Source organism: Lathyrus oleraceus, chromosome 4, assembly GCF_024323335.1.
Source record: "Lathyrus oleraceus cultivar Zhongwan6 chromosome 4, CAAS_Psat_ZW6_1.0, whole genome shotgun sequence".
Taxonomy (NCBI): Eukaryota; Viridiplantae; Streptophyta; class Magnoliopsida; order Fabales; family Fabaceae; genus Lathyrus; species Lathyrus oleraceus.
The window spans coordinates 401,784,177-401,803,453 of NC_066582.1; positions in this window are offsets into that span (position 1 = coordinate 401,784,177).

Sequence of the window (19,277 nt, forward strand, 5' to 3'; positions counted from 1 at the left end):
TTTCTCGCTCTGCTTTTCACCGAGTTCAACATTGGCAAAGGTTGGTTCAAGCTCCCATGTGTGGTTTTGAGCTGGTTTACCTCGAGGATTCATCAACATAAAGTATAAGCACCATCTGTTGGCACTCATAATCACCAAAACAACACTGCATCATAATTTCTTCAAAACCAAGTAAGTTCTCGAATCACTTTCCTCTCCATGCCATGATATGCTTAGGGTAGATGGATGTATGCTGAACATGTTGCTACTTAAATCATGCTAAGTGATCAATTATATTGAGAGAAATCTGGTTTTCTTTTTTTTATGTCCAATAGCATTTTCCATCGATTTGGTGTGGTCATGATGAATTAGAAGAAAAGGATACCATATCTATATTATGTGATGTTTGATGTTGCTATTTGTATGCTTGACTGTTGTTTCTGAGATTTTTTGTTCATGGTCGATTCTTGAAAATGATGATGAATCCTGCTGTGGTTTAAACCTTACTCTCACCAGAAATTCCACTTGATCTATTTGGTGTGGTTGCTTAAAAGTTGCATGAACCTTGTTGCTTACCATGTTAAGTGATTTTGTGTTGATGTTGGGGATACCATGTTGAGCATCATGCTGTTTGCTTGTTGTTTGCTTATGATGATTACATGATAATGATAAACATGCTCTGCTGTTGCTTTGAATATGCCTAGCAATCCATGTGTTAGTTATGTTTGGTTTAGGGTTTGCTTTGGACATTACATGAATTTTGTCATTGCCTTGCTGACTGCCATGTCTCTTGAATGTTGGTTGAGAATGTATGTTGATGATGAACTTGTTTTGATTACATGATGGACATGAGTTGCCATGCTGCTATTGCTGAACCCTGCTACATTTTCGAAATCCCATGAGCATTGTCCTGAGATCCATGAAAACATGTTGTTGCTTTTGTTTGTTTTGTTGGATATGATGATGATGCTATGCCCTGCTGCTGTTATGCTTAAACCCTAGGGCTGCCTAGAAATCTCATGTTTGTCTTGGTTTTATTGTGTATAACATGTTTGCATTGAAGAACATTACCACTGCCATGTTGTTTGCTTGAGTTTGTTTGTGATGTTTATACAATGCTAAAACCATGATGCTGCTAAACCTTGCTGCTGCTTCTAAAACTTTAAGCTGCCCAAAACCTGCTTGGTCTTACTGTTGCCTGGTGGCTATGTGAACATTAATAGGTGTATGCTGTTGCGTGTTTTTGGTTTGAATTTGTTTGGATGTTGATTGAACTTGTATGAAGTTCCAAAATGCTGTTGAAACCTTAACCATTTCCCCAGATTCCATGTTGAATGCTGTTGTTTGTGTGTTGTTGAACATCATCATTGCCATGTTGGTTTGGTTTGTTCGATTTTCAATTGATGATAACATGTGGATAATGATATGCTGCTGTTACGTGAACATAACCTTGTCCAGAATTTTTCTCATGTTTTTGCTTGGTTTGTTGTTAGTCAATGTTTCGTGGCCTTGATTATTTGTTAATGCTTTTGTGCATGATGCTGACTGTTTGCAATACCCTGCTGCTGTGTTGCTATCTTGATATGCCCAGATTTTCCATGGTTAATGTTTTGTTGTTGTTGGTTAATACTGCATGAGATTGATGTTGCATGGCCATGTTTGTTTCTTGGTGTTGCATCGTGTTGTTTGAGGTTTGTTAATGACCATGAAGTTGAATTGTTGCCCTGCTGCCAAAACCTTAATGCTGCATGATGAAGTTCTTACCATGTCATTGTGTATTGTTGCTCGAATTTGGTATGATGATGAAGATGCATGACACCTACTGATTGTTGCTGCATAAATCTTACTGCTGCCTTTTACATCCTAAGGCCTGTCCAGGAAGTTCATGAGAATTTGTGTTTGGTTGTCACTAAATGATGTTGTCTGAACTCCATTGCCTTGTTATTGTGTGGCTCGTTTTAAAGTGTGTTCTAGGATGTTGAACTTGCATGAAGTTACCATGTTGATTGCATTTGAGAGCCATGTTGATTATGCCCTGCCATTAAACCTTAAGTTGCCTAGGAAATCCATGAGAATTGTGTAGGCTTGCTGTTGACTTGCTTGCTGAATACCCTGCTATCATGTGTTGCTGCGTTTTAATGCTGGTTTTTGTGTGTTGTTGAATGATGTTGTTGAAACACTAATACCATGTTGTTGTTTGTATGTTGTATGAACATCATCATTGCCATGTTGGTTGTTGGTTTGTTCGAATTTCACTTGATCATGAGCTTGCTATTGGTGTTTGAATGCCGTGCTGTTGAATTTAAGCCCTAGTATTGCATGAAATTCCCAAGATCAGTGAAGCTCGATTGGCTGTTGGTTGTTTGCATGAGCACTGTTCCATTGGTTCCATCCAATGAGAACATTTCATTTTGTTTGCCAATGCTGTGTCGTTTCAATTAGTGAGGAGGATATTACACTTCTGCCATTGGTTGACTTTGCTTTGACCACTTTGCCATGCCATTTGTTCATATTGCATCCAATTATTTCCTCCATTTCTACAATTTATTTCTCATTCAATTTTCACTCAAAAATTATGAAATTTTTTGCATGATGATCACAAAGATGTCTACTATTTTATGGTGAATTTTAATTAATTTTCCATTGGCTGGTTTTTAATTGATAATTATTTTCTTGACATGTATGCCAAATTGATACCTTGTGCCATTCTCTTTGTGAAATACTCATGTCATATCCTTTGAGCCTGAAATTTTTTGTGGTTAATCTACACACATTGACCTTCATTTCCATATAAAATTTGTGCATTTATCATTTGTGGATTGAGAGTTATGAATTTTTGAAGTCATGTGTTGCATTTGGTGTCACAACATGAACATGCATTTTCCCTAATTTTGTTCACATGCTCCCTCTTATCCAATTGACCCCAAATTTTGCATGAATCATCTATCACATGTCTAGTTTGTGTATGATTTTTCTTGGAATTAATCTTGCTGTTTTCCATTTGATTGAGAATTTTCTTCCATATGTGGTCATTTGTTGACTTTTTGTGCTATGCCTTGCCAAATCTTTTGTGAAATTCTCAAATCTTATTGTATGATCATGAAATTTCATATGTGATAACTAGACACCTCAAGCTTTGCATTGGTGTTAATCTCATTCATTTCTCTTCTGTTTTCAAATTGATATGATTTTTTGAAGTTGACCCTTGCTTGTTGACTTTCACCATGCTTACTTGAATTTGGTTTGACTTCATGATTTTACTTGATTGCCTTCCTCTCATCCAAATGACATGAAATTTGACATGTATACCATGTTAGATGTTAGGATTGAGTGTGATTTATTTCTTGATTTTTGAAAATGTTTGAGTTGACTTTTGGATGAAGTCTTTGCTGTTGACTTTTGTATGCTTCTCTTGCCATGCTTTGCATCCTTTTGCATATGAAATGACCATGATGCATGATATAATTATGAATCCAATTGAGAATGCTTCTTGAATGTTTAAACTTGGTTTGGGTTGACTTTTCCTTGCTGCCTTGACTTTTTCTTTCATCTTTGACCCTAGGCTAGTCCTAGTGGTCTTCTAAGCTTATGTTGAGTTCATCTGTTTCAGGTTGAGCACCGATGCCCCAAAGACCTTTCAATTTTGATTGAGTTGGTTTGTTTATCATGTGCTAACACTTGTTTTGTAGGTTGAGTCTTTGTGCCTTGCACAATTGATCCCTCTGTGGTTGACTTTTGTTTATCCATTTGCCTTTGATTTTGACTGTTGACTTGTTTACTAATGAGTTTGACTTTTTCAGGTACTTTAGTTGCTTGAGTTCTTTGAACTTGCTTGCTTTGCTTTTTTAGCATTTGCTTTGAGGTATAATTACTTCTTCTTCATGTAGTCTGGAGACCCGGTCTGTTATTTGACCGGGCAAACTGTCTGAAGTCCTCCTTAAGAGGTAATGCCTGTGTGTGTTTATATTTGTCCCAAGCAGGAAAAGTCCTTCAAGTAAGGCAATCGGTGGAAGGTAGGGATAAGCAATCTATCCCCCACTATTCAGTGTGTCCTCTCTTTGCTCCCATTACATGGTTGAAGCAATGAGATAAATACCCAAGATCTAATCGAGTCAATAATGTGGAGAGAGTTCCTACTTTCTGAACTCCCACACTTTCTTTGATGCTCTCTCTGATTTGAGATTGAAGCAATGAGGCACACCCCTCATCTCCTTTTCATCTGCTTCACCTGAGTCCCTCAATGGCCAGGTTAAGAGCGACACTTACCTATTACAGTGGGCTGTTAAAGTCAAACCCTCTTGTGTGAGCCCCCATTGTTTGGCTATAGAGTGTGTTGTTTGCTATTCATTGATTGACTGTTTGCCTCATGTGCACTTGCTTACCTGTATGCTATGCATTTATCATCATCATCAATTGCCATTAGTGCATGATCATCTCATTTATCTTTGTGATGTTATCATTTGTTGTTTGCCCATTGAGGACAATTGTAAGTCCATTGCTTTGGCATTTGCTCCTGTGATATGGAAGGATAGAGTGTAAGACCTCATTGGTCACTCATATCTTCTGTTTTGTCTGTTTGTATGTGAGGATACAGTTATAAGTCCCTGTAAGTTGGCATCTGTTATCCTGTGATCATAATTTGATCTGTTTGGTTTTGTATGTGAGGATACAGTTATAAGTCCCTGTAAGTTGGCATCTGTTATCCTGTGATCATAATTTGATCTGTTTGGTTTTGTATGTGAGGATACAGTTATAAGTCCCTGTAAGTTGGCATCTGTTATCCTGTGATCATAATTTGATCTGTTTGGTTTGTATGTGAGGTTGCAGTTATAAGTCCCTGTAAGTTGGCATCTGTTATCCTGTGATCATAATTTGATCTGTTTGGTTTGTATGTGAGGTTGCAGTTATAAGTCCCTGTAAGTTGGCATCTGCTTTCCTGTGATCATAGTTTGTTCATCTGTTTGTGTGAGAGGTTGCAACTGTAAGTCCCAGCAAGTTGGCATTTGCATTCCTGTGATCATATTGTTGCTTTTGTTCTTGTATGTGAGGATCCACTGTAAGTCCCTGCAACGTGGCATTGGTATTCCTATGAGCATATTTGTGGAGTTAACCTAAGTCCAGACAGATTGGCAGTTGACTTCCATGTTTCATTTTTGTTTTCTTCTGAGGAGATTAGTGTAAGTCCATTGAGTGGCTTCTGATATCCTATTCTGTTTTAGGAGACTGGTGTAAATCCATCTATTGGTATCCGGTATCCGCCTTTTATTTTCTTTGTTAGGAGATTAGTGTAAGTCCATAGAGTGGCATCTGATATCCCATTTTGTTTTAGGAGATTGGTATAAGACCATTGATTGGCATCCGATATCCGTCTTTCTTGCTTTGTTTATTATTATCCATTCCTATTCCCAAAGGACACACTTGAATCATCTGCTATATGATCTCAAGAAGTGAACCTTCTAAGAAGTTTTACTACCCATCCTCATCCATTCATCATTCATTATGTCCTAAACCTTTTCACACTTTATTTTTTCAAACTTGACATAAGTGTTGTGCAAACATCTTCATGTTTTCAAACTAAAAACCTGGACCCCAAGTCCTTGACTTTTTCAAACTCCATTTCATAATACCTCTTTGAATCAATCTTAATCATACTTTGACTTCACTTTTCATAATCACAATCAATTAACTCCACTCATTCACTTGTTTTGGCTCTGTCCATTGTTAATCTTTTCATGCATTAGCCATAGGCTTCAATTATCATTGTGGTTGATGTAAATCTTGCCTATCCTTAGTGAGTCGACAGTAAGACTTCCGTACTTCAAACAGGGCTAACCCCTCTAGTACGTCGAAGCTATCCTCGCGTGGTGGATGTTGTTTTTGGTCGAGTGTTCTCCCATTGATAATGAAAAGCCTCAGTGCTTGTGTTTAAAACTGAATCCACCAACTTTTGGAAATCTTTTAGCCGAACTACGGCGTTCTGATCCTTACCTTTGATGGAAGGTACGTAGGCAACGGGTTCATCCGTTCGAACCCAATAAATAATAAAACTTGTACATTCTTTTCTCATCATCCCAATCATGTTTGCACAATACATATGTCATAACAAATAATAATTTTTGCATAACAAGTGTGAAAAGGGCTCCCTAGGAGTACCTAGGACGTAGTGGGTGCCTAACACCTTCCCATTGCGTAATTTACCCCTTACCCAGAATCTCTGATCTTTTTATTAGTTTTCTACGTGTAAAACTTCTTAGGCTTTTGTTCGCTTTTTAGCCAATCCTTTGGATAAATAAAAGTGCGGTGGCGACTCGAAATTTGAACGTATCTCTTAGCTTATGGTTTAATCGATAGATCATATAGCGACGAATACACCGCTACAGGTAGGTATAACTCTTAATTGCTTACTCGCAACTTAAAATACTTTTCACACCTCACACCTTTCAAAACATCTTTTAGAAAATCACCACTTGGCATACATTCGTACTAGAATCATTGCCGAGTTATATTTTTCTAAACGATTTTCAAAACTAAACGAGATAACCACTTTGTATACATTCATACAAGAATCATTACAAAGTTAAATTCTCCTTTTCAAAACATTTCCTAAACATTTCTCAAGCACTTTTTCAAATAAGAAAAACATAAGTGATTAAGCAATTAAGAGCCCATGGATAACCATGGATACAAAGGGTGCTAACACCTTCCCTTTGTATAATGTATCTCCCGAACCCAAAAATCTAAATTAAGGTCTTTCCTGTTCTTTTCCACCTTTCCTTATTGGATAAAAGAAAAGTCGGTGGCGACTCTTGCTAACCGCGACATTTGCTTTCCAAAGCAAAAACACATAAAGTCAGTTCACCGTATGACAGAACTGGCGACTCTACTGGGGATACTACAAAGAGAGGTCACCTTAAAAAAATCATTTATGTTGTCAAACTGTTCCTTCTTTTAAGGGTATTCTCGAGTGAAAGATCCTACACCCGGATCTAGTGTACCTTAGGTAAGTAGCAATAGATCATCGTGACTATCCGGCGTATACTGGAATGGTTAAAATGATGGCTACGGTTAATGTGACACTTTGGATGTCCTGATGTTCCTCATGTTTACTTGAGGAAAAATTTGGCTTCCGCGTGGTGTCATCAAAGCATTAACCAGACCTTTAGAACCCTAATTGACTCATCCTAGCCATTAGAAAGTAGTGAGATAACTGACTTCGGTTTCGACTGGGGTTGGTTGAGACTCGATACTACACTCTTTGAGATTGGACTTTAGGGAAGCTTCGGTCAACCACCTGGTGTTGCACTGAAGTGGACTTAAAGAAAGGTCAATGATTGGAGATCCTTCTAGAACCCGGTTACTATTCTAGGACAGGTTGAACCAACCAAACTTCAGTGGGGAGGGTACTTACCTATGGAACTCATGCAAGCCTTAAAACTTAGGGATGATTGTTGTGTGACTTGTTTGTGCTTGTTATTTATTTAACATCACATCATAACATCATAACATCATAACATCACAACATCATGGCATTGTACTGACCATTTCAAGGACTTTAAACATTGGAAACATTTCATACATTGCATAGCATAACATACATTGCATAACAGGTACTCTAAAAGGGATCAATGTTCTCACGGTTTTCCTCCAAACAGAAAAATGGACCTCGAACAAGCTGTCAAAGATCTCCAGGCTCATAACGCTCAATTCCAGGAGATGATCTTGAGCTTATCCAAGGGGCAGGAGGAACTGAAGGCTCTCTTGCTCGAGCAGAAGAAGGACAAGAAACCTGTGAGTTACATTAACCCGGGAAGAAGGCTTAAAGGGCAGTCTGCAGGAGTCAAGATTAGGATTCTGAAGGATCAAGAAGAGGGGACAGATTCAGAAGAGGAGAATGCTGATCCTTTCAGCCAGGAGGATGACGATGAAGATTATGAGAATGAGCAGTACTCTCCAAAAGGTGATAAGTATAAACTGCTGGAAGAACGCATGCTAGCTATGGAGGGTCAGAAGGCGCCCGGTCTGGATTTTGAAAGCTTGGGTCTAGTCTCTGATGTGGTCATTCCTCGCAAATTCAAGATCCCCACTTTCACTAAGTATGATGGTGCATCTTGTCCTCAGATGCATCTGAGAGCTTACGTGAGAAAGATTCAGCCGTATACCACCGCTAGGAAGCTATGGATCCATTTCTTCCAAGAGAGTCTGTCTGGCACACAATTGGAGTGGTATTATCAGCTCGAGAGCTCTGACATCCGCACCTGGACTGATTTAGCGACAGCTTTCTACAAGCACTACCAGTATAATTCTGAACTAGCGCCTACTCGGCTACAGTTGCAGAATATGACTATGGGATCTAAAGAAAGCTTCAAAGAATATGCCCAAAAATGGAGAGATTTGGCTGGCAGAGTCAAACCCCCCATGACTGATCGAGAATTAGTGGACATGTTCATGAGCACACTGACTGACCCATTCTACAGCCATCTATTGAGAAGTTCCTCATCGGGTTTCACTGAACTTATATTGACAGGTGAACGTGTTGAAAGCGGCATTCGAAGTGGAAAGATACAGGCGGCTACCTCTGATCCTCCGGAGACTCCTAATGACATCACTGCCCCTCTGCTTAACCTTGACGAGACTGTCAATGTTGTGGAAGATGTTGATAACGATTGTGACTTGGATAGTTGGATTTTCCTAACAATTGGTGACAGACTCAATAATTGGAAGGCTGAAGACACTATCCCGATTTCCTTTAGTCAGGAGTAATCGTTATTGCTTATCTAATGTATCAAATTTGGTTAAATGTTTTGTCATTTTCATAAGCATATTCATATTAAATAAATCAATGGACTTTTTGCATTTAAATATTGCGCTCTTTATCTTTCCTGTCATTTTTTCGAACAACCTATGTTTTCTTGCACACACTCACGTAACAAATTGCAGATCCGTACCCACTTTGGATCCTGTTGATAATAGTTCTACTACTGTTCATTATGACTTTGAAAATCCGATCTACCAAGCCGAGGATGGAAGTGAGGAAGATTGTGAAGTCCCTGGTGAGCTTGCCAGACTGTTACTGCAAGAAGAAAAGACCATACAGCCGCAGGAATAATCAATTGAAACTGTGAATTTGTGACTATGTAGAGGTTTTCGCGGGAAAAATCAAGAGATAATATGGAATGATGAATGTCAAGAAGCTTTTGACGAAATCAAGAAGTATTTCCAAGAACCTCCAATTCTGATGCCACCTGTTGAAGGAAGACCTCTAATCATGTATTTGACCGTGTTAGAAAATTCAATAGGGTGTGTGTTGGGGCAACATGACGAGTCTGGTCGAAAAAAGCATGCGATATACTACCTTAGCAAAAGGTACCGACTGTGAAACAAGATACTCACAGCTCGAGAAAGCTTGTTGTGCTTTGGCTCGGGCTGCTCGCCGACTAAGACAGTATATGTTGAATCATACCACTTTATTGATTTCTAAGATGGATTCTATCAAATATCTATTTGAAAAAACCTGCTCTCTCCTGAAAGAGTTATCACTGACAATGGTACTAATTTGAACAACAAGATGATTACTGAACTCTGCATGCAGTTCAAAATAAAACACCATAACTCCTCTCCGTACCGGCCAAAGATGAATGGTGCCGTAGAAGCTGCTAATAAGAATATTAAGAAGATCATACAAAAGATGACAGTAACATACAAAGACTGGCATGAGATGTTACCATTTGCTCTCCATGGTTATCGCACCTCAGCACGCACCTCGACAGGGGCAACTCCCTTCTCTTTAGTCTATGGAATGGAAGCCATTTTACTAGTGGAAGTTCAGATTCCCTCTCTAAGAATTATGAAAGATGCAGGCTTAAACGAAGATGAATGGGTTCAGACTCGACTCGATCAGATAAATTTGATTGATGAAAAGAGACTCGCGGTTGTTTGTCATGGGCAGATATATCAGAAGCGCATGACCCAGGCATTTAACAAAAGGGTCAAGAGACAGGTGTATCAAATTGGCGACTTGGTAATAAAGCGTATCATTCTACCCCAAGGTGATCCCAGAGGCAAATGGATTCCCACATACGAAGGGCCATTTGTAGTTAAGAAGGTATTCTCTGGTGGAGCCATGATACTTGCTACGATGGATGGCGACGACTTCCCGCATCCCGTGAACGCGGACATAGTTAAAAAATACTACGCATAAAAGAGACCCACTAGGTCGACGTACCTAGGCAAAAGTAAGGGCATCCCGGCGAACCAAAAAGGGTTCGGGCAAAAATTAGGGATAAACATATAAAAATGTACACCCGGCAAGTCGAAGACCTGAAAAGGCGGCTTGGGCAAAAAAGGGTATCCTGGTGGACTGAAAACCTGAAAAGGCGGTCCAGGCAAAAATTAGGGATTAAAGCGTAAGACTATGTCCCGTTCTCAGTCACCTTCAACCAAGTTCAAAGGACTGAACAAGCTAATCACTTCCATCCGACAGCAAGGGATGAGATACTTGAAGACATAATGACAGTAGTGGAATTAGAATCGATAGGACTTTTTCTGCATAGCTTTCTCTTTGTTTTCCTGACGATTTCCTCTTACTAGGATTTCTGTCTCCCTGTACACGAATTGCCTGTTTATAGGCCCTCTTTCAAAATCAATACAATTTGATTTCCAAAAAGATGATTTCATTTTTACTTTTTCTGTTTTGTTTGCGTAAACGTCCATTGATTTAATTTGAATTGATTTATGCATTTGAATATGATCAATACTTACCAAAAATGCATGCATAAAATAGAAATAGCAATTACTACCAGACTTCAGGATCGAGGAGAAGGTCTAATCATGCTTCCCAATGAAGCCGTCGCTAATTCTATTCCCCGGCAAAGCCAGTTATTCCCCAGAAGAAATTGGCATCGCTAGACAAATTGGTCATCTCTTCCACCCCCAGCCAGGCTTCTGCTGAACATTTCTGCCATCAGACAGAAATCAAATACCCCCAGCTGAGAAAGGGTCATCAATACAAATATCTCCAACCAGAATATGGGGATTTATTTTCCCCTGGCAAAACATTTCAGACACATAATTCATTCATGCATCATTCCGCATCATATACATTACATCATTTCATAGCATGCACATGCATACCATGTTCGCAGTCATAAAACATCTCATGCATCATGACATTGCATGAAACTAACTTTCCTTTTCAGGTTAATTATCCTCCTGATATCGTCAAAATAAAAGACGGACATCCTTATCAATTACATTCAAGATTCAGATACAGCTCTCAGATATAATCCATATGAACATCCATTCTGACAAACACTTTGATATCCTCCCAAGGGTGGCATCTTTAAGCCCACCCCAGATATTCATTGCAAATACAACAACAAATATTATCAGATACAGCCTAACGTACGGTTCATTCTGATTCAGCCCAACATATGACTTCTTCAACTCAGATACGATCTAATGTACGATCCATTCTGACTTTCACCAACTCCAATACGGTCTAACGTACGACCCATTTGGATCTTTAAATCCTCAGATACTGCCTAGCGTACGGTACATTCCGGGGTGTAGTCTAGCGTACGACTACTTTCTTCTTCAGATACAGCCTAACGTACGGCTCATTCTGCAACTCCAATACTGTCTAACGTACGACCCATTTGGATCTTCACACCCTCAGATACTGCCTAGCGTACGGTACATTCCGAGGTGTAGTCTAGCGTACGACTACTTTCTTTTCAGATACAGCCTAACGTACGGCTCATTCTGCAACTCCAATACGGTCTAACGTACGACCCATTTGGATCTTCAAACCCTCAGATACTGCCTAGCGTACGGTACATTCCGAGGTGTAGTCTAGCGTACGACTACTTTCTTTTCAGATACAGCCTAACGTACGGCTCATTCTGCAACTCCAATACGGTCTAACGTACGACCCATTTGGATCTTCAACCCAGATGCGATCTAACGTACGATCCATTCTGACCCCTTTTCAAATACAGCCTAACGTACGGCTCATTCTGCAACTCCAATACGGTCTAACATACGACCCATTTGGATCTTTAACTCAGATACGATCTAGCGTACAATCCATTCTGATTCCACCTTCGTCAGATACAGCCTAACGTACGGCTCATTCTGCAACTCAGAGACGATCTAACGTACGATCCATTCTGATCTTTCATCCCCAGCGAAGTCATCCGCCTAATGGATAACTCATTCTGCTACTCAGATACGATCTAGCACATGGTCCATTCTGATCCTTTATCCCCAGCAGTGTATGACCCATTCTGGTCTTTCATCATCAAACTTCTTGGATGGCATCTTTAAGCCCATCTCCATCTAGATCAAACTTTTGATTAACAAGTGCAAATTTTTGGGGCATTCTAGTGTTCAATAATCTTTCACCTCCAGACCACGAATGGCGTATATACCATTCTAACTCTCTCGGTTCAAGAATATTGAATAGGGGCAGCTGTCATACCCCAAAATTTGCCCGTTAATCTTTCAAGACACTCTTAAGGCACCCCAACTTATTTTTCAAGGCATTGACCCTAAAAGAACAAAGGCCCAACTCACAGGTGGCCAAACCGAGGAAATGGCTCCAAACTGGCTTGCTCGCTAGGCGAGCAAATCCTTCGCCTAGCGAACCCCTCGCTATACCGCTCGCCTAGCGAAGCTTGCGGATATCAGAAAATTTTGGGCTTCATTCTAAGCCCATTAGGTCACAAAAGGAGCATTATAAATAGCCAAGCTTCATTCAGGAAAAGGGGGAAGACGGAAGGAAGACGGGAGCAAGAGTAAAGGCACAGCAAACCCTGGAGGCCAACCCAGAGAATTCAGAGCAACCCTAAAGGAAACCCTGAAGGAAGCTCATTTGCATCAAGGTCCAACTCAATCCGACTCGCCAATTCAAGGTTGCAATTCGATTGCAAACAGGTTTGCATTACTATTACCGCTTTATGTTCTTAATTTGCATGTGATACGCTTTATGTTCTTAATTTGCATGTGATATTGTAATCGCATTCATAAACATATTTGAGGTTTTGCATGTGAATTTGAGTGTGCCTGAATATTGTGAATGTTGAACCATGTAATTTATGTATCGGATGCCTTAAGGCGTGCAGTACTGTTCTGAAATTCAAAACCCGCAGCCGCTCGCTAGCACATCGCTAAGCGAGCAGATAGCGAGTATTCGCTAGGCCTTCGCTAGGTGAGGCAGAGGCGAACGTGACAGTCGCTAATATTTTGATTGTTCTGTTCTATGCTTATCTGATCTGTTCTATGTTAATCATGCGTTATTTTGCCTGACATTCTTACTGCTGTGTTTCTTTTTTGCGGTGCAATCCTCGATTGCACCCTGATTTGGTATACTGACCTGTGTGTTGAATGTCGTAAAGGGTCACGTATTCCCAGGAACAAGTAGCTTGCTAGGTATTCCACTTTATTTGTGGGATACCCTTGTGGAGATTCATCATAATTACCTAATTGATTTTAATGTGGAGATTCATCCTAATTACCTAATTGATTTTAATGTGGAGATCCATCCTAATTACCTAATCTATTTTAATGTGGACTTAATTTCTTAATTGATTACAACTACTTAATTGATTGTAAGATATTGCCGTGGATTTTGGTGATCTTGGACCTCTCTTTGTTACCCTACGATTACGGTATTATGGTCATGTCCCGCGAATGTGGGGATACACTTAGCAAAGACCCTTCGGTTAAATCATCATAGTCCCTCGAACGTTGCCTGTGTCCCTCGATGACCCTTCGATATAGCCTACGCTTAAATGATGATCGTCCCTTCGAATGCTAAGGTACAAAGGTTGCCTTCAATGACCAATCGATGACCCTACGATGTCCCTTTACATCCAAAGGATAAAACTACTTACTTCTCAATAGTAAGGACAGTTTTACCCTCATAAGGATAGGAAATGCCCATAAAGACCTTGGGTAGGTATAACTCTTAATTGCTTACTCGCAACTTAAAATACTTTTCACACCTCACACCTTTCAAAACATCTTTTAGAAAATCACCACTTGGCATACATTCGTACTAGAATCATTGCCGAGTTATATTTTTCTAAACGATTTTCAAAACTAAACGAGATAACCACTTTGTATACATTCATACAAGAATCATTACAAAGTTAAATTCTCCTTTTCTAAACATTTCCTAAACATTTCTCAAGCACTTTTTCAAATAAGAAAAACATAAGTGATTAAGCAATTAAGAGCCCATGGATAACCATGGATACAAAGGGTGCTAATACCTTCCCTTTGTATAATGTACCTCCCGAACCCAAAAATCTAAATTAAGGTCTTTCCTGTTCTTTTCCACCTTTCCTTATTGGATAAAAATAAAAGTCGGTGGCGACTCTTGCTAACCGCGACATTTGCTTTCCAAAGCAAAAACACATAAAGTCAGTTCACCGTATGACAATCATGCTTTGAGAGATAGACCCTTTATAATCAATGGTTGAACACACTTTGATTTGAGGAATCAACAAAATCCTAGTTGATGAACCATGCCTAATTCTCTTGATTGAAAAGCCCTACCTTGCACAATAAACTTAAAGAAAACAAAACATATTTTTGCTATTTTAGTTAGAGGCTAGATAAGAAATGAATCATATAAACACAAAGTTAAAACACCAACAAAGAGGTACTTGATGATCCTTGCAAAAGGTAAACCCCAAAGATGAGAGGGAGAGGACCAAAATGTAATCTTGTTTGTATGCAAGGATGCAAATGATATGTGCAATCTTAGGGTTAAAAAATCAGGGTATGGCAGATGCCTCTATTTAAGTTTCTTTGATTCAGAGATATGAAGATTGAAATCTACGTCTCAACAAGATTAAAGAGACTTAAATACAAAAAAACTCAATTTTAGCCCTAAGATATCGCAAAAATGCTTTTGATATGATATGAATGCAAACAAGGATCTATGTGGGGAATATAGCTCCACAAGAGACAAAGAACTGCTGGAGGAATGAGGAGACTAAAATTCTATAGGGGAATAACATATTTCGAATGGGGGAAACCCAATCGGGGAGAAGTAAAGTTCCATAGGGGACCAACTTGGCTCGGAAATAACTATTGTATTAGAAAGAAACCAATGCATAGTTCAAAAACAAATGACTCAAAGACCAAACGGGGGAAGACTTATCAAAGCAAGACTGCGTCGGGGAAAAGATCAATCATAAGTAAAAACAAAATATTACCTAACTATCAACCAAGGGATAGCTTAACACGGGTGATAAGCTCAAAAAGGAAGGATACCAACTACCAGCTGAGTGATAGCTTAACAAAGGTAAGAGAAATATCACTTAACTATAAGCCAAGTGGTAGCTTAACAAAGGTAATAATCTTAAAAAGGGAAAGACTACCAACTACCAGCATTGTCAGTGATTGAATCACCATTCATAATTTAAATAAAATTCAACTTCAATGAAAAAGAAACGTGCAAGACATTAAAATGAAAGTCAAAACAAAAGCTGGTCATGAACCACCGCTGACCACCGTGGCGGAGGTTGCCTCCGACAGTAGGGGAAGTACAATAACACACTGAGCATGGATATGGAATCAAATTTAAGAAATTCTCACCGAGGAGCTTGAATCGAAGGGAAACCGATCAAGAACCCTAGGGATTCAAAGTTAAATTAAATGACATCTACGAGGAGTCAAGCCCTAAGGCCATAGCGCTTTGATTCCCATGGTCAAGGCCTACATGGTGGTAACTAGAGAATTAAAGAATTCTATAGATTTGGGAGTTACTTCTCCAGAGAAGAAGACCGAAAAATGTCTCAGGTTAGCTCTTTCCTTTATTTTTTTCTCTTTCTTGCTTTCATTGCCTTCTTATCCTCTTTTTCTTCTTCTTCTTGTATGGTTGTTGAATTCATGAAATTGCATGACCTTAAGTAGCATGGATTAAATCTAAGAGTATGGATATTGTGGATGCCTGAGGGTGAAGGATGAAGTTGAGGTTGAAAAGTGATAAAGATTGAATATGTATGTGTAGCGGTAAATTCATGACCATTAAGCTATGGATAAACTTAACGTCAATAAAAGCAGAGTCGCCACCACGCTTTTATTATTTCCAAAGGAAAGGGGAAAAGTACGAACAAAACCCAAAGATAAGAAGTTTTCAAATCAAAACTAATAAAATGCCAGAGATTACAGGTAAGGGGGTTGGTTACACAGAGGGAAGGTGTTGGCACCCAAAGTTTCACAGGTACTCCTAGGGAGCCCTTTTTTATGTGTGTATGTGTTTTGGTATACAGGATGTTTGCAATAAATAGAGTAAGGGGATAAGGAAAGAATTCCTTAATTATATATTTGTGTTTGACAAGACCTTCGGACTTGTGCCTACGTACCAACATAAAATGAGGGATCAAAACCTCGTAGTTTGTGGTATCAATTTCAAAGTGAGTTGATTTCATTTTTAATAAAAATTTAAGTTTAAAATAGGCACAAAAGGTCTAAAAGAGTTTGAATGGGTGTTAGTTCTTTTTGTCTTTTGAAATTTTAAGTCAATATGATTATATTTATTTACAAGTTTGATTAAGAAAAATAGTTTGAAAAGGCAATGACATAAGGCCAAAGTTTCTAATTTGCAAAAGAGTATAAGTTTAGAAATCACAAACAAAGAAGATTTTTGAAAAGAGGGAGAGATTTGAAATTTAAGAAGTAGGAGGAGATGAAGAGACTAATCCTAAGCAAAAATTTAAAAGTTATGAGTTGAAAAGATCTGACCAATGGATGCAATCCAATAGACAATAATGTCATATAGAAACCCAATTTTCCCTTGGACTTTAGAATCAAGAAATATCAATACACAAATAGCAAGATGAAGAGCAAGGCATCAAATAAAGCTAGCGACATCCAAGCTAGCAACTTCATAGTCTTCTTCTTAAGCTCCCATGTATCAGATGACATACTCCTTGAATGACTCAGAATAAGGCATTAGACACAGGTTCAAAGTAACATTTGTATAAATACCATGTAGCAGATGAACTCAAATGGATCTTAACACTTGCATCAGATGAAGGTTCAATTCACAAGCACTTGGTTTCAGAAATGTTGGCATTGGCCAAGTCCTTTTGCATAGGGAATGTTGCCTAATTCTAAGTCCAAGTCTCAGATCAAATCCAACAGTCCACACAAACATTTTTTAAGAGTTTTTGTTGTTTATTAAGTATCTTAAGGTTAAAAGGACCACAAACACAAACAAATTACACAAACAAGTATATACAATCACAATATATATGGCTCAAGTGAGCAAAGCAAAAATGACATAAACATAAACAATTTAAATGATATGAGTAGAAAATGATAAAAGGCTTGAATTTAAAGTGTATAAAAGTAAATGACTTGAAATTAAAAGTTAGTCAAATGTTAGTTGATTAGAAGTTAGTGGAGTTTTACTTTTTATTGTTTAAGTTATTCTTTGGAGAACACTCAAACCTCTACTCACAAGCATGAATCATTGAACCAATACATCTTTCAAAGGAAGGGGAAAAGGCCAAGTTTCCACATAATACCATGAAAGGGGGGAGACTTACAATCTCACTTACTAGAATGCTTTACTTTTGGGTCAAAATTTAGCGTTATGTTAAGCAATCGTAATTGGACTTATGTAGAAGTCACAACTATCTCAGGTCAGGCAATAGAAATTTTAGTGTTAATGCATGTTAGAGATATGGTATAATGAACCGCACTCCTAAAACATACCACACTTAAAAATAATATGGCAAAAGGGTGGACCTAATCTCATCCATACTTGTATTGGTTTATGAACCAATTAGCCTTAGGATATAGAGATATCATTGGTCAATGGAATGGATGGGATAAAATGCGATTGGAGATGAAGAGGTAGGGGAAATGAAATAAACACAAATTGGTCATGGTAGGAATTTTATCAAATTAAAATCATTCATTCATTTTGGGAGATGAAATGTACATTTCATCAATCCCCTAAATCCACTTATTTTAATCCAACAAAAGTCAAATCAACCTTGACCAAGGCCCAAACACAATAGTCAAACTTCACAAGTCAATAAAAATAGCTCAACATAACTTATTCACAATTAAACAATTAAAAATCAATTAAAAATGCATTAAATTAAATTATGTTTGATCAAAAACCTAAAACCTCTTCAAAACACCAAATAAATAGCCAAGAGATTTACCATAAGTCAAACAAGGTCAAAGGACCTTGGAGAAAAAATTTCATTATTTTTGGAGATTAAAAAGTATTTTTAAACAATTAAAAATATACACAAAAATAATTAAATCATGAAAAATATTAATATTGATCTAAAAAATAATTTTAATTCAGAAAATGAAAGAGAAAAATATTTGAATTTTTTGCTGAAAGTCCCATATTTTTTGGATCAATATTAAAATTAATATGAATTAATGAAAATAAAGCAATTAAAATGGAAATTCAAAAATTCAAAAATATGTGGACCATCTGATCTCCCTCATTAATTGAGGCGGCAGGTCAAATGGTCCAAAGCATGTATTCCATGTGATCTCTAGTCAACTGCGTATCACATATGGTAATCACAACCAACGCTCAGGATTAAAATATATTAAATGGATCATGTGGTTCAGAAACTTGCCAACACATCGCTGGAGCCAGAGCTCCGTTTTTCTTCTCCGGTGGACCTCACCGGACTGGTCCACCTTCAATCATCAGCAAAATTTAAAAGCAAGACATGAATTTAAAGAAAAAATGATCAGAAGCTCGAATTTGGCCTCAATTTTGTCTAACTCCAAGTATATAGGAAGATACAAGGAGTTGAATTTTGAGGATCATGATCCGAATTGCTTCTATTTAACCTCTAAGCAACTTAATCTTGTTGCCTACATTGGTAGGACTTCAGACAACCAAAGATCAACAAGAATAGTGGAGAAATAAGAGAGAATCGAATAGTGGAAAATCTGGAAAAACACCTTCAATGTAGCTTAAGATTGGCACGATCTTTCTCTCAATTATGCTTGGCCTTGCTTTAGATGCTTGATGGAGTAGAAATAGATCAAAGAAAGGGGTGGACTCTTGGAGTTTCAATCTCAAAAAAGTGGGAGATTTAAAAATCGATTTTTAAAGAAAATCTTCAAGCTTATCCTTTAATGGTGAGGGTTTAGGGTTGTTGAATCAAAGCTTGCGCGCCAGGGTCCTTATTTCTGATCAGGAGAGGTTCGATTTATAGGCCATGAGGTTGATAATTGCACACTTCCATTTTTGGCAAAATTTTGAAAATATCTCTTGCATGCTTGCATGTGCATGTGAT